At 38.2% G+C, this 14,920-nt stretch overlaps 1 non-coding gene and 1 pseudogene across 1 annotated transcript; one reads left to right on the forward strand and one right to left on the reverse strand.

Moving 5' to 3' along the window:
• Nucleotides 1-3,806: 3,806 nt before the first annotated feature.
• On the reverse strand, nucleotides 3,807-3,913 carry LOC130734777 (small nucleolar RNA R71). The gene has a single exon (XR_009018121.1). It is a non-coding gene; the product is annotated as a small nucleolar RNA R71 (small nucleolar RNA).
• A 6,311-nt stretch (nucleotides 3,914-10,224) lies between these two features.
• Nucleotides 10,225-14,790, forward strand: LOC130739827 (putative wall-associated receptor kinase-like 16; annotated as a pseudogene).
• The last annotated feature ends 130 nt before the right edge of the window (nucleotides 14,791-14,920 follow it).

Genomic DNA, 14,920 nt, shown 5'->3' on the forward strand with positions numbered 1-14,920 from the left:
GGTGCAACTCCGATCCGATTACATCTTTATTTGCATATGTTGGCTCGATTCCTCCCATTGTGTAGCGTCGATGCAAGGTGCTTCCGTTCATTGTACGAAAATCAAGTTTCTGAAACTTGTCGGCGAAGAGTCACCAGAGAAAGTTGCGGCTCACGGGGTTGACGGAGGAACTGTCGCCAGAGACATAAAGGAAGGTTGTTCCTTCATCCTTTCGCGGCCAGAAACTCAACGGCGCTGTCCGTTTCCCCAAAGAGTCGACGGTTTGCCCAGAAAGTTCAGCCGAAGGTCGACGGTGGTTGTCGGGGTCGTCGAATAAAATGACCCAAATACGAAATTGAAGATAGGGTTTTGCTCTCCTCACGGCAAGATCGTAGCAGTATCCTCTGTTTTTCCATCGGTCGCCGGAGTTGACCGGAAAGAGCTCCCGAAGGCGGCAGCGGCGGCGGTCGACGACGACGGAACGACGATCCGGAATATGGGTTTTGTTGTGGACACCGCAAGGGTTCCAACGGTACTAACCTCGCTGTGAACGGAGGTCCGAGCACACCGGAATCGAAGGTTGAAGTTTTGCGATGTCGACGGCGTCGTTGGTTCTGTTTCACGTTGTCTTCGTTGCTTCCATGGAGATGGTTGTGGTGCTTTTGGCCATGGAGAAAGAAGATGATGGTTGGGGTGCTGCCATGGTGGTTCGTCCATGGTGAGAGGAAGAAGAAATGGTGATGGTGGCCAGCGGTGGCATCTCGTGGAGAGGGAGAAGGGGACGTGAGTGAGAGGTACCATGGTGGTGTGGGGGCTGCACAAGGAGGAAGAAAGAAGGAATGGGCGCTGGTGGGTGCACGTTGGAAAAAGAAAAGAATGGAGATAAAATTGATATATGTTGGTGGTGGTGTTTGCTGCAGCTTTTGGAAAATAAGCAGAATAAGAAGTAGAAAGGAAAGGAGAAGGGACATAATATATATAGAAGAAGAAGTAGGAAATGGGTCAAGGAAGAAAAATGAAGAAAAAGTGTAATGAGAGAGAGAGATGTCGACAGAATGAGGATAGGATGGATAGATATTTAGTAAAGATATTTTCAAAAGATATTTTGTAAACTGGTACAGATTTGTTTAGATATCGGAGGATTTAGCTCATAGAGTTAAGATAAAAATTTGAGAGTGATTTCCGATTCATCCTACTGATTCCAATGTATTCTAGACACGATATTCTCCCCGCTGAATCTTCTAATACTTCAAAGAAATATCGGTATGATTTTTGGTTTTCGAGGCTTGTTTTTAATGCTATATATAGTGAAGGTGTGAAAAACGACTAGAAGGGGGGGTTGAATAGCGTTTTCAATATAAAAACTTTCTCCTTAAAATTTAAAGTAAATCTTTTCGGTTTCTCTAAGATAGATGGTGCAGCGGATAAAGATAGAGAGAAGAGAGAAGCACACAAGTATTTTATCCTGGTTCACTTGATAAATCCCTCAAGCTAATCCAGTCCACCCGTTAAGGTGATTTCTTCCTTCTTAGAATGAAGGCAATCCACTAATCAGAATAATTGTTACAACTGCACTTGAAACCTACAAGTGACTAACAATACACTGACTTAGCTATCACTAAGATTCACTCTCTTAGTCTTCTTTAGGATCCGATCAACCTTGATCTCCTAAAGGAATCACCACTAAGATTCACTCTCTTAGTCTTCTTTAGGATCCGATCAACCTTGATCTCCTAAAGGAATCACCACTAAGATTCACTCTCTTAGTCTTCTTAAGGATACTGACCTACCCGGTCCCTTAAGGAAAATCAAACAACTGTTTGAGGTTGGTGTTTACAAAGGTTTGCTTCTAAATAAGCTGAGTGTAAACTAAATAAGAATAGATGAAGAAAGTAGAAGCTTGAATCTTTTCTTGTATTGCAGCTCTTGATTTCTCTTACTCAGCTTTCTTCTTTTCTTCAGCCTTTATAGTCCAAGGTGCAAAGGATATTTCTGTTGAGAGAATATGACCGTTGGAGGGCATTTCTGGAACTTCCAGAACCTGCTGTGGCTGAACCTTGGTAGGTAGGCTTTTCAGAATAGTACACTGCTCTTGTACTTCTAGATAGAGACATTTGCCTTTAACCATTGACTTCTGATCAGAGTTATGCTTCGTGTTGGAACTTGTGAAGCTTGGTGATCAGAGTCAGAGGGATGCTTGGATCCTCTGACCTTCGTAACTTCTGCTTCTGGACCTTCAGAGCTTCTGAACCTTCAGAGCCTCTGGTCCCTCAGAGCTTCTGGTCTTCAGATCTTCTGATCCTCAGATCTTCTGATCCTCTGATCTTCTGATCCTCTGATCCTCTAATCCTCAGATCTTCTGATCCTCTGATCTTCAGAACTTCTGACGAATATATCTTCTGGTGTCAGAATCAGAACCTGTTTGTCAAAACACTCAAGACAAACATTAGAGTATCATAGTTGTTCATCCACAAATAAATACTTGTTATCATCAAAACATAGAGTTGTACCACATGACCAAATCTTGATCTTACATATAGAGGTTGGCAAAACGCGGGAAAATGAAAGTTTCGCGATTCCGATTTTTCCGGCTTCATTCTCCATGAATTCTAAGATAGGTTTTGGCGACATAATACCAAAACTCAACAGAGGTCTCCTTGTATTTTAAGTGACTAATGCAAAGTCGGTGTAAAAACTATTTTACCCGATAAGTTACTTTTTGCATCGTATGTCGGAATAGAAAACTTCCTTCTGAAGAAAGATTGAAAACATCAAGAGAAATGGGTGTACGCGTGTGGAATCTTCATTTGAAGCTCCGAATAGAAAAAGTCTTCATCGTCGGTTGATTCTAGGGTTTTGAAATACCAGGGTTTTAGTTTCGGAAAACTTTCGATGATTGGAATCGGACGTTCGTAGATTCTAGAGTTTCGCCTCGAAACGATTGTGATATATGGAAAAAGAGAAGTTCTAACATTTCTCTGAAGATTTTTGGAAGAAATTCCTACAGTGTTCCAAGGGTGGAACATAGTCTTATTTCCTAAGGTTCTTGTCCTAGGTTTTAAAACGAATATTAGTCGTGCTATAACTTAAATCGACTTCGATACAATCCTTTGACTTTTCCTGAAATTTCTCCTTCACAAATTTATTCCATTCGATAAACTCTTGTTCAGGTTTTCCCTTCACGATACGTCAAACCTAATCGTAAATGGAAATCTCTTCCACTTATTCTAAGCTTAAAAACTTGGGTCTTACATACCCCTTCTATGCTTGCTGCCAGTGTTATTAAACTCGGCTCGAACCGGCCGGTTGGACCGGTTGAACCGGGACACTTTCAGGTTAGTCTCACGGGAGACACCTTCTTGGGTGGCAATATGACGGAGGAAGAGATGCAAGCCCACATTGAGGCAAGAATTCAAGAGGGGATCACCCTCCGATTACGAGAACAAGAAGTTGAGAATGTCAACCGATCTCTTCGGGAACTCACTTCAGCTACTATGAGTTATGACTATCCCGGGAGCATTGTTTTTCCCGAGGGAGTTGGAAACTTTGAGTTGAGACCGGCATTCATCAACTTGGTGAGTCAAAGCCAATATGGTGGAGGTGCCCTAGAAGATCCTCACGCACCTATGGAGAGGTTCATCCGGAATTGCAACACTTACCGAGTGAACAATATTCCGACGGATGCAATTCGGTTGAGCTTGTTTCCATTTTCTTTGAAGTATGCAGCGGAGGAATGGCTGAATTCACAACCTCAAGGGAGTATCACTACTTGGGATGAATTATCTGAAAAATTCACAATAAGGTTCTTCCCAAGAGCCCTTTTGAGGAAATTAAAAAAAGACATCATGACTTTTGTGCAAACCGCTGAAGAGAATCTCTATGAATCTTGGGAGAGCTTCAAGAAGCTCTTGAGGAAATGCCCTCAACACAATCTCACCCAAGCTGAATTGGTTGCAACATTTTATGATGGTCTACAATACTCTTGGAGGTTTGGTTTGGACACGACTTCTAATGGGGAGTTTGATGCTCTTCCCCCACAAGCGGGGTATGACTTGATAGAAAAGATGGCAGCGAGAGCCATGAACTCTGAAAATGATCGCCAAACCCGAAGAAGTATGTTTGAAGTTGAAGCTTACGACAAGCTCTTGGCCTCCAACAAGCAACTCTCCGAACGAATGGCGGAGATTCAAAATCACATAAAGGCGACCAATTTGGTTGGTGCTAGTGTAGCAAAAGTGGAGTGTGTGACTCGTGGAGGGCCTCATGTTAGTAATTTTTGTGCCATGACTAGTCAAGGTTTCCGAGATCAAAGCTCTGGACTTTCTCAACAAGTCGAAGAGCAAGTTGGTGAAAATGATGGTGGCAAGAAGAGCTTAGAGGAGCTATTGGAAAGCTGCATCAACCGCATGAAGAACAGCTATAAGAACCAAGAGGCGGCTATCAAGAACTTGGAGAACCAACTTGGCCAGCTAGCCAAGAAAATAGCCGAAATGCCTCAAGGTAAACTTCCTTCTGATACTTTCCCCAATCTCGAACAAGAAAGTGCTTCTGCTATGACTACTAGAAGTGGTAGAGTGTAGAATGGGTTAGAAAAGAAAGCAGAGGGCGAAAAGAGTGAGGAGATAGTTGAGGAGGAATAGAGTGTTCCTATTAAAACTAGAGTGATGAATGGTCCTATTCCTGAACTTGGCAAAGTTCCATTTCCTAAAGCATTGGCTAAAAAGAATTTGGATACAAAGTTTTCAAAATTTATGGATGTTTTTAAGAAACACCATATCGATATCCCTTTTTCCGATGCTTTGGAAAAAATGTCTATCTATGCTAAGTTCATGAAGGACATTTTAAGTAAGAGAAGGGAGTTGAAGGAGGTTGATGAGACGCTGATGTTGACCGAAGAATGTAGTGCAATCTTGCAAAGGAAAATGCCAAGGAAGAGGAGAGATCCCGGAAGCTTTACTATTCCAGTGGAGATTGAGGGTTTGTCGGAGGTTGAAGCATTGTGTGATTTGGGAGCGAGCATCAACTTGATGCCGCTTAGCATGTTTAGAAGGCTGAACTTAGGAGAGGTCACCCCGACCATGCTCTCCTTACAAATGGCGGACCGATCCCTAAAAACACCATATGGGATTGTTGAGGATGTGATGGTGAAGGTGGACAAGTATGTGTTCCCCGTGGACTTTGTGGTGCTGGACATGGAGGAGGATGAAAAGATTCCTCTCATTCTAGGCCGACCCTTCTTAGCCACTGGCAGGGCTAAGATTGATGTTGATAAGGGTCAGCTCATCCTCAGAGTTGGTAAGGACAAGGTAAAATTTTCAGTTTTCAATCCTAATTTTCAAACTAACCTTAATGATGATTTTGTTTGTGATATGATCAAAAGCTTGTCCAGGTCTTCAAAAGAGACCCCCAAAGTGAAGGAAAAAGATGTTGAGCCTAATCAAGCTCTCATCAAGCTTGTTAGTGAAAGTAAGTATGGGGGGGTCTAAAGATGAGAATTTCCAAGCCCACATGGGGTTCACTCAAGCTAGTCACCTTGTAAAGATGGAAGGTGTGACTAGTGATGAGCTCAAGATTAAGTTCTTCTCTCACTCCTTGAAAGGGGGAGCAAGGATTTGGTACAATGGTTTAGATGATACCCTCTCTTGGGAGGAGATGTTCCAAAGGTTTTGTGCAAGGTTCCTACCTTGCACATGTGGAAGAAAGATTGATGGTAAGGAATTTCCTTCCTAACACCAAAGGAAGGAGAGTCCACCTAAGACTATAACTTAGGGATGCTTGGGAGACAACCTAAGTCTTGTTTTTCTTTACTTGTTTGTTTGTTGCATTTTGCAGGGAATGAGAGCATGAATTCTGGAGTAGGAGGTGTATCTAAGGCCTCCATGGTAATTGGTAAAGGAGGTCGACTCTTTCCCTTAGTTTAGCTCATGCATTTTTGCATATTTTTCTTTTATTCATGCATTGTTTTGTTAGAGTCGTTTTTGGGTCTTTACTTCCCTATACTCACATGTTTTTGCACGTAGTTATGCTCTCTTACTTGTGCTGCTTTTGAAAATGTTTTTATGAATACTTGTGTTGTCTTTTGGGGATGAGTGATTGCATGCTTTGGGGAAGAGAGGAGGAAACTTCGGTCTTCCGACTGTTTCTTAAGGATAGAGTTGGTGTGAGTCCATAAGGGTCCATCTTTGACCCTTCACCATATAATTTCCCTGGAGGATCCTGACTCACTTTTACTTCTTGATTCTGTATGGATTTCACTATTTGCATGCTTTGTGATACTTTCACAATTCTTGAGACCTATAGGTTTTTGAGCTTATGAGTTTATTGGCTTGTACATTACCCTTAGTCGTCCCATTTGAGCCTTATTGGAGAATTTGTTGTAGCCAAATGTTTGGGACAGATGTTTGGTCATAATTTGGGGAGTGATGGTCCTTGAATTGTTGTGGAGCTGAAGAAATTTGTGAAATAGTTTCTTGCCCCAAGTAAAAAAATGTTAGAAAAAGAAAAAGAAAAAGAAAAGAACTCCTAATCAAAGTTGGAGTGCAAAAAAAAAATTGAGAAAGGGGTCAAGAGACTTGTGCTTGTAAAGTTTGTTTATGAAAGCTCCGGGGTTACTAATTGGACCACACTCAATATGTTTTGAAGCCTAGTCTTCCTTAGGGACCAAACACCTTGTACTTCACCAAGCCAACATTTCAACCCTTTGAAGTCTCATTAAATATGTGCATGTTTGATCTTGGTTGCTCTTGAGTGAATGATATCCAGAACCTATGAACTGCTTGTGTGCTCAGTGCACTAAATATATATCTCATCCTAGGAATTTTAGATCTATATGCTTCTCATGATGGACTCTACACTCTTCTTTGTCCGAAAGTTGCATGAAGTGGATTGTTGTGTCTTTCTTTTGGAACCAGCTGTAGTTGCTAAATCCCCCGATTTTGTTATAAGTATTCTTTGTTGAGCACTTGTTTCGGGAGCATTTCTTGCGCTTGAGGGCAAGCGAGTGCTGTTTACGCTCGAGGACGTGTTGTCGTTGAGTATAGTGGTATGATGACCCTATTTTAGTAGTGTTTTTAGGGTCATTTCTTTGTTAATTTTGAGTCTTTTATTGAGTCTCATGTAGTGTTTCATGCATTCTCATGCATTTTTATCTTTCTTTGTGTTTTTACTTTGTTTTGATAATTTTATAGTTTTATAGGGACATTTCTTGCATTTTAAGTAAGTTTAGGACTTGCATATCTTTTCTACTTGAATTGAGGGTCTTTTGTGCTAATAATCTCTTGGAGTTCCTAGATATTTTCCTTGCTTTGTTCCCAAGCAGCTAGGTCTGAAAACTGATGAAGGAAGAAGGTCAAAGGCTTGGAGAATTGAAGGGAGGCTTAAAGAGGAGTTAAAAAGAAGGTCAAGAGGCTTTCTAGCATGTAGAGAGCGCTCAAGCGCTCGTGCTGAGCGCCTGAGCGCCAATTGGTTCGATGTTTACATCATGCTAGAGAGGAATTGGCGCTTGAGCGTTCCTGTTGAGCGCTGAGCGCCAATTACCTCTAGAAGCTACGTTTCTCACTTTGAATTGGCGCTCAGGCGTGCTTAATTGGCGCCTGAGCGCCCAGATTCGTATGTTTTGCCTATAAATAAGGCTTTGGTCATTTTCTTTGATACACTTAGACATTTTACACGTTTGGGATCAAGTTTAGAAGCTGAGGAGAACCTTGGGGCTTGTGAGAGGCTTCCATCTTGTTTCCTTTCTCAGGTTCTTTACATTTCTTTGTATGGATTCACTAGCCATGAGTGGTTAGTCTTCCTTCTTGCTTTGGGATCTTTGTAAGACTTTAGATGTTTTAGTTATAATTCCTATTTCTATTCATGAATTCTCTGAGTAAACCCTTGAATCTCATATCTTTGCTTCATCTTTTAAGCTTGAACGCGTGCTAGCTTTATGCTTTTCTATAATCATAACGGAAGTTTGTTATAGATTAGGGACTTGTTGTGGGATTACCCCTTCTATGCTTGCTACTAGGAATAGAGGAAGGGTTGGGGTATGTTGGCCTGAATTGCATGCTTAGTGCCTTTAGCAAATGTTTAGGTTGTCAAGGAATTGTTCCTATCTTTTTGGCTTGAGAGGATTGTCTATGCGAGGCATCGATAGATGATTAATTAGGCTAGAGCATCAAGGAGAGACTCAGAGTTTTGTGGATAGAATACGTTGACTAAAACTGAATTAATTAAGCAAGAACCCAAGGCCTTCTCACCATTGATCTTCACACACTTATCTTTGTTAGCTTTATAATTAATCAACTCAACAATCGATCCTAAAACTGAATTTTATTTGCTTTCCAACCTTGAACTTGATTCTTGACCAACAATGATTTATCTTTCACAATCCTGATTTGTGTTACTAGCACAATAATTTTTTTAAGATTAATATGTTGATAATTTTTGATATCTATGATTTGTGCTATTGTCTTCATATCACGAAGAATGTGAAACGAGTTCATGTTGATCTCAATCAGGCTTATAAGAGAAGTCTTTATGTCGACTTTGATTAGCATTTCTAACTCTTCTATTTCATCTGTTGTTTAATATATTTTTAATAATCAAGGTATGAATTGACGTATCAAATATAATGGACATATTCCCCATGCAACGCGCGGGTAAAAAAACACTAGTCTATAGACCAAAAGAGAGAATATATATATATATAATATATATATATATATATACACACACATATATGCTAGTAGTAACTGATGCTATTGGAGACCTGATATAGCCTGCATATGTTTTGAACCCAGAAGAGCACTATTTGGGTCTTATTTGAGTTAGACTTTTGTTCTATTGACTGTGGAAGGGGGCCATAAGAAAAATTTAAATCTAGAAGTGTACGGTTTATCTTTTTTTAGATGAGTTGACTCTGTTTTAGACTACGAATATATAGGGAGCGTGGGTCCGGTTCCTCCACCCCTGCATGCAACTGCATATATATGCCACAAGTTTCTTACTTCCAAGTACCAACACATAGTACAAATTAATTAAACCGTGTTTAATAACTACCTAGTTACAAATTAAAAGACGCTACTGTCAATTTCAGGAACAGAACCGTGTTTGATCGTTGCTTCTTTTTTACATAAGAACGACCGGAGTTCATGGCTCAACTATCTTACTATCTTAGAGCATCTCCAATGGAGTCCTTATTTTGAGATCTTAAAATAAGATCCGGATCTTATTAGATCTCACCATTAGAGTTATCCTACATGGCATGAGATCTTAGCAAAAGCTAAGATCCGTGTCTTAGCTCAGGTACTCTCAAATATGGGATCTTAAATAAAATAATATTTTTTTCTCTCTCCTCAAATACCATAAGTCCATAACCAAAGTGAAAAATAAGGAGGGAAATAAATAATATAAATATATTGGGTATTGTGGGCCCGGTCAAAAGTAAAATAAAATCTCAACCATTAGAGTGAAATGTGCATAGAGACCTAATAAGTGTCTTAAATCCTATGTGGCAATCTGAACCCACAAAAAATGAGTAAAGTCCCAAAATAAGTTCCTACCATTAGAGATGCTCTTAGAAATAATAAATATTAAAATGGTTTAAATATGTTTTTGTCTTCTAAAATTAGGGTTTTTGGTTTAGCTCGTCTAAAATCATGTCACGTCAGTGTCAGTTAGGTGATTCAGTAGATAATGGACGGAAGGTGATGACAGAGGCCGAAACCTCAGTATTATTTTTCATTTAGGGGTATTTTTCAAAAAAAATAATAGAGGGACCTACACCAAAGAACCCCAAATTTAATTTAGAGGGACAAGAAACATATTTCAGCCTATTAAAAATTCACCTATCCCTTGCTCAAAAAGTTATTTAGTTTATGAGAGTTTTTAACATGATATTAGAGTCTTTATGATTAAATGGTTTCAACACATGATAGGTTATTGTGCCTTCAATTCTTCAAATAAAAAGTTAAATTTCAACACATCGTATGCATTATTCACATTTTAAATTCAAATGAGTTGTCCAAATAAGCTCTTGGATAAGGAAGAGCGTATTAAAAATAATAATATATAACTATTCTTATGACCGTGTTTAAGTTTTGTGATAATTGGTTTTTGAGAAACTATATAAAGTCATGGTTGTGACTTGTACACGTGGTTTGGAATTTTGACTATTACAAGCGGAAGAAGTTATAAGGAAGCTGCTCGAAAGAAATTAAACCCCATATTTGCATTTCTTGTGTAACACATTGAATTTTCGCATCTCTATATATAAATACTGAACAAAACCTTGCAACTTGTATATCAACAATCAATATTATAATGATACGGCCACACCCACAGGATATCAAAGCCATGGCTGGGCATCATTCAAAGACGAAGCAGCAGCAGCTTCTTCTGCTGCTACTTGTTTCGACCCTTTTCATCTTAAGAACATCAAGTCAACCCATTTCACTCCCAAACTGCCAAACAAAGTGTGGCAATGTCCCCATTCCCTTCCCATTTGGCACCACTGAGGCTTGTTCCCTTAACAGCACGTTCCTCATCGATTGCAACCAAATCACTTCATCCCCTTTCTTGCCACCAAATAACATGACTGTCCTCGACATCTCCCTCAACCCCGCCGAGCTTCGCGTTGAGTGGCAAGTTGCAAGCAATTGCTTGAGTGAGACAAACGAACTTACAAATGAAACGTCGTCTCAAGGGTTTAACCTGACGACACCTTATTATCTTTCCTCAAGTCGAAACAAGTTTACCATCGTTGGCTGTAATACCGTTGGACTTTTAGCGGGATCTGATTCTGAGGGAAGCTCCCTCACCACTGCGGCGTGCTTGGCTATGTGCGATCCTATCCTAAAAATCTCTAATGGGTCTTGTTCTGGCACTGCTTGTTCTGCGACTTCAATACCCAAAGGGTTAACGAGATCAATATACTATTATTTTTCGTCCTTCTTAAACCAATCAGAAGGAATTGACAACTATAACCCATGCGGGCGTGCTTTTCTGGTGGAAAATGGAGGCTACAACTTCTACATCATGAACCTCACCAAGTTTGAGAAGACAAAGTTCCCTGTGGTGTTAGCTTGGACTGTGGGGAACCAAACGTGCCAAGAAGCTCAAAAAATGAATTCCAGCTATGTGTGTAAAGCAAACCACAGTGAATGTTACAATTCAACTGAGGGACCTGGATACTTTTGTAACTGCACTGATGGATTTCGAGGAAACCCTTACCTCCATGAGGGTTGCGAAGGTATATTAATTCATACTCCCCATACCATTAACATCTTAAGTAATTTGAAGTTTGTGGTGTATTAATCATTTTTTTTATAAAAATACATCTATTTAATTGAAATTTTTCTCTATTTCCATTCACACCAGTATTAATGATGTATAGAAATTAGAAAAGTGAGTTATAAAATTAAGTAGTATAATTACTTATTTAAGTAGTATAATTAATTTTATAAAATTAAGTAAATAAAATATATTATTTTCATTTTTTATGGCTAAATATTACTGTAAAATAGAGGTGACACTCTGTATTGATCCCACGAAACAAATTTCAGTTTTTGATCCCTCAAATATTTTTTTCATTTGAAATAAGTCATTATGATATGGCAATGCTTACATAGTTTAATTTTTGCATTTCTGGAGATTCCAATTACCACGTCTAGTGAGAGATAGAGAAATGAGAAATTAGAAGATAGAGTTTGTGAAAATGTGAATCAATCAAAACCTATTGCAGAACTTCTATTCATTGTCAAAACAGATACCACAACTGACAAACTATCCTTTACTTTAGATATTGATGAATGCAAGGAATCCATTGATGACTGCGTTGAGGGGGCAAAATGCATCAACACTTTAGGGAGCTACAATTGTTTGTGTCAGGAAGGATATGAAGGAGACGGCAAAAATGATAGAACAAAAGATGCAGGATGTAGTCCCAAATCTAGTACCAAATCCAAAAGAGATATCATACTGATAATTGCTTTGAGTGAGTATACTGTTGTCTGCTTTATTTCGAATTATCAAACATTCTGTTCTCTATCGGTTCACCCATATTGTTTGTGATTACAGTTAACTACTAAAACTATTTTAGGTTTTTTTTGGATCTTTTCTACTATTTTAGGTTGTCCAAGGTAAGAAAAAGTATTTTTAAAAATATCCAAATTTTAAATATAAATTATGATAAACCCTTTTTTTTAAATATATTTTACAATTTGATTTGAAATGAATAAATAAAATTTACATATTGATATTAAATTACAAATTTTAAATTTTAACACATGAAATATTGTTAGCTTGAATTAGAAAAATTATTAATTTACTGAATATTTAATTTTTTTTATCAAATATTTGACTTTGAATTTAAATAAATTTCACTTAAGAGAACTTCATTCTCATATGAATTGTCCCCTAGATAGAGTGATAGCCTCACTCTAAAAAAAGTGACTCAAATTTATATAATAAAAGGTTGAAAATATTAATCATTCATGATTGGTTTTCAATTTAACTAAAGAGATTAATTTCTATGCACCGACGGTGTAAATAAGTTTTACACATCATCATTCAATCACATCGTTTCATTTGTGACTAATAGGAAATTGAAGGTTGTGATTGAATGATGCTGTAAAACTTTTTACACCGTCGGTGCATAGAAATTAATCTCTTAACTAAAAGTCTAAAAGTTTCATTCGTGACTGATAGTATTAATCAATATCGTAAATGACTGTTTTGAATTTAACTAGTTAAGATTAGTAGACCATAGAACCATACTCACAAACACCACTTTTTATCCAACTCTCATATGAATTGTCCCCTAGATAGAGTGATAGCTTCACTCTAAAAAACAAGTGACTCAAATTTATATAATTGAAGGTTGAAAATATTAATCATTCGTTTTTTCTGGTAAGCCAAAGTTGAATTAAAAAAAATACTAGGAGTATTTCAATCCATGTACAAAAGAAGCACAAGGCTGAGAAAAGAGAAATGAAGATTACTAATCTAATGCTAACTATATTAATCATTCGTGACTGATAATATTAATCAATATCGTAACTTACTGTTTTGAATTTAACTAGTTTAGATTAGTAGACCATAGAACAATCTGTCTTACCGCATATCACATCATATGATATAAATATCACTTATCTATATATCATCTCTTTCTATATCTCATTCTTCTAGGTATCTACACTAAACATTATTGGTAAATTCATATCTTTAACATGAATAAACAGAAGAATATTTTATGACTATGTCCCTACTTGTTTATTTCCAGTTGTGAGCTTAAGCATCCTAGCACTACTCGTGGGAAGCTTGTATGTCAATAAGAAAAGAAAGTACATCAAACTTAAAGAACGATTTTTTCAACAAAATGGTGGCTTCATGTTACTACAACACATATCTAGCCATAGAGGGTCAACTGAAATGGCTAAGGTTTTCACTGTGGAGGAGCTAAAGGAGGCCACAAACAACTTTGATGAAGGCAAGATACTAGGCCAAGGTGGACAGGGAACAGTTTACAAAGGACTATTGCAAGATAACAGAACTGTAGCAATAAAAAAGTCCAAAATCAGTGACCCGAACCAGATTGAGCAGTTCATCAATGAGGTCATTGTGCTTTCCCAAATTAACCATAGGAATGTGGTGAAGATCTTGGGTTGTTGTTTAGAGACTGAAGTTCCATTGCTTGTTTATGAATTTATTCCCAATGGTACTATTTATGAGCATCTTCATGATCAAACTAACTCTTTGAAACTTTCATGGAAAACAAGATTGAAAATAGCAGCAGAACTTGCTGGAGCCCTAGCATACTTGCATTCTGCAGCTGCTTCTACACCAATCATACATAGAGATGTGAAAACTACAAATATACTACTTGATCACAATCTCACTGCAAAGGTTTCTGATTTTGGAGCTTCTAAGGTTGTTCCTATGGATAAAACTCAATTGACAACTTTGGTGCAGGGGACATGGGGGTATCTTGACCCTGAATACTTCCATACAAGTCTTTTAACTGAGAAGAGTGATGTCTATAGCTTTGGGGTTGTCCTTGCGGAGCTACTAACAGGAAAGAAGGCACTCTCCTTTGAAGGGCCAGAGGTTGATAGAAACCTTGCAGTGTATTTTGTTTCTTCAATGAAAGAGGGGGTCGGTTACTTCACATTGTAGATACCTATATAATAGATGATGCAAGTGTTGAGAAACTAATGGAAGTTGGCAATATTGCAAAAAGGTGTTTAAGGGTAAATGGAGAGGATAGACCCACCATGAAAGAAGTGGCAATGGAACTTGAGGGAATAATAGTTATGGAGCAACACCGATGGGGAAGTATCAATATGCCTTCAGAAGAAACTGAAAACTTGCTCAAAGCAGAATCATCTGTTTTCAATGTTGAAGGTGGCATTGATGGAAGTGGCGTTAGTTCTTCTACCTTTGATAGCATAAAAAAGTTGCAAGTGTCATATTATGGAGGAAGATGATTAACTGATATGAATTGTATGATTATAGTAAATAAAAAGGGTTCGGAGCCAAGAGAATGGGCCTCGAGCAAATGGGCTTGGAGCGTTTGAGCTTGGGTGACCTTGGGATCGTGTTTTCTGTTAGTGGGTTTAAAGCCTGTGTGGCTAGTCTGTTTTATTAGTTGAGTTGGGTCTATGTTGGGTCAGTGTCTTGCTTAGTCGGTTAGTTTATTATATAAATTAGAGTATTTCCCTTAGGTTATAGTAGGATTTGATTATTGAGTTGGTAAAAAGGATTTTACCTTAGAAAGAAATTTCCCCTGGGTTACTATTTTTATATAAATATTAGTATTTTTATTCAGATATGGTTGTTTGGAATTTTCAGCCCTGACAAAAGTCCATCCATACTAAGGACTAAATGCTAATCTATATTCAAAATAATGGTCATGTAGTACATGTACTCTCCTATCGATGGTCTGTAAATCCCAAAA

Source organism: Lotus japonicus, chromosome 1 (genome assembly GCF_012489685.1).
Source record: "Lotus japonicus ecotype B-129 chromosome 1, LjGifu_v1.2".
Classification (NCBI taxonomy): Eukaryota; Viridiplantae; Streptophyta; class Magnoliopsida; order Fabales; family Fabaceae; genus Lotus; species Lotus japonicus.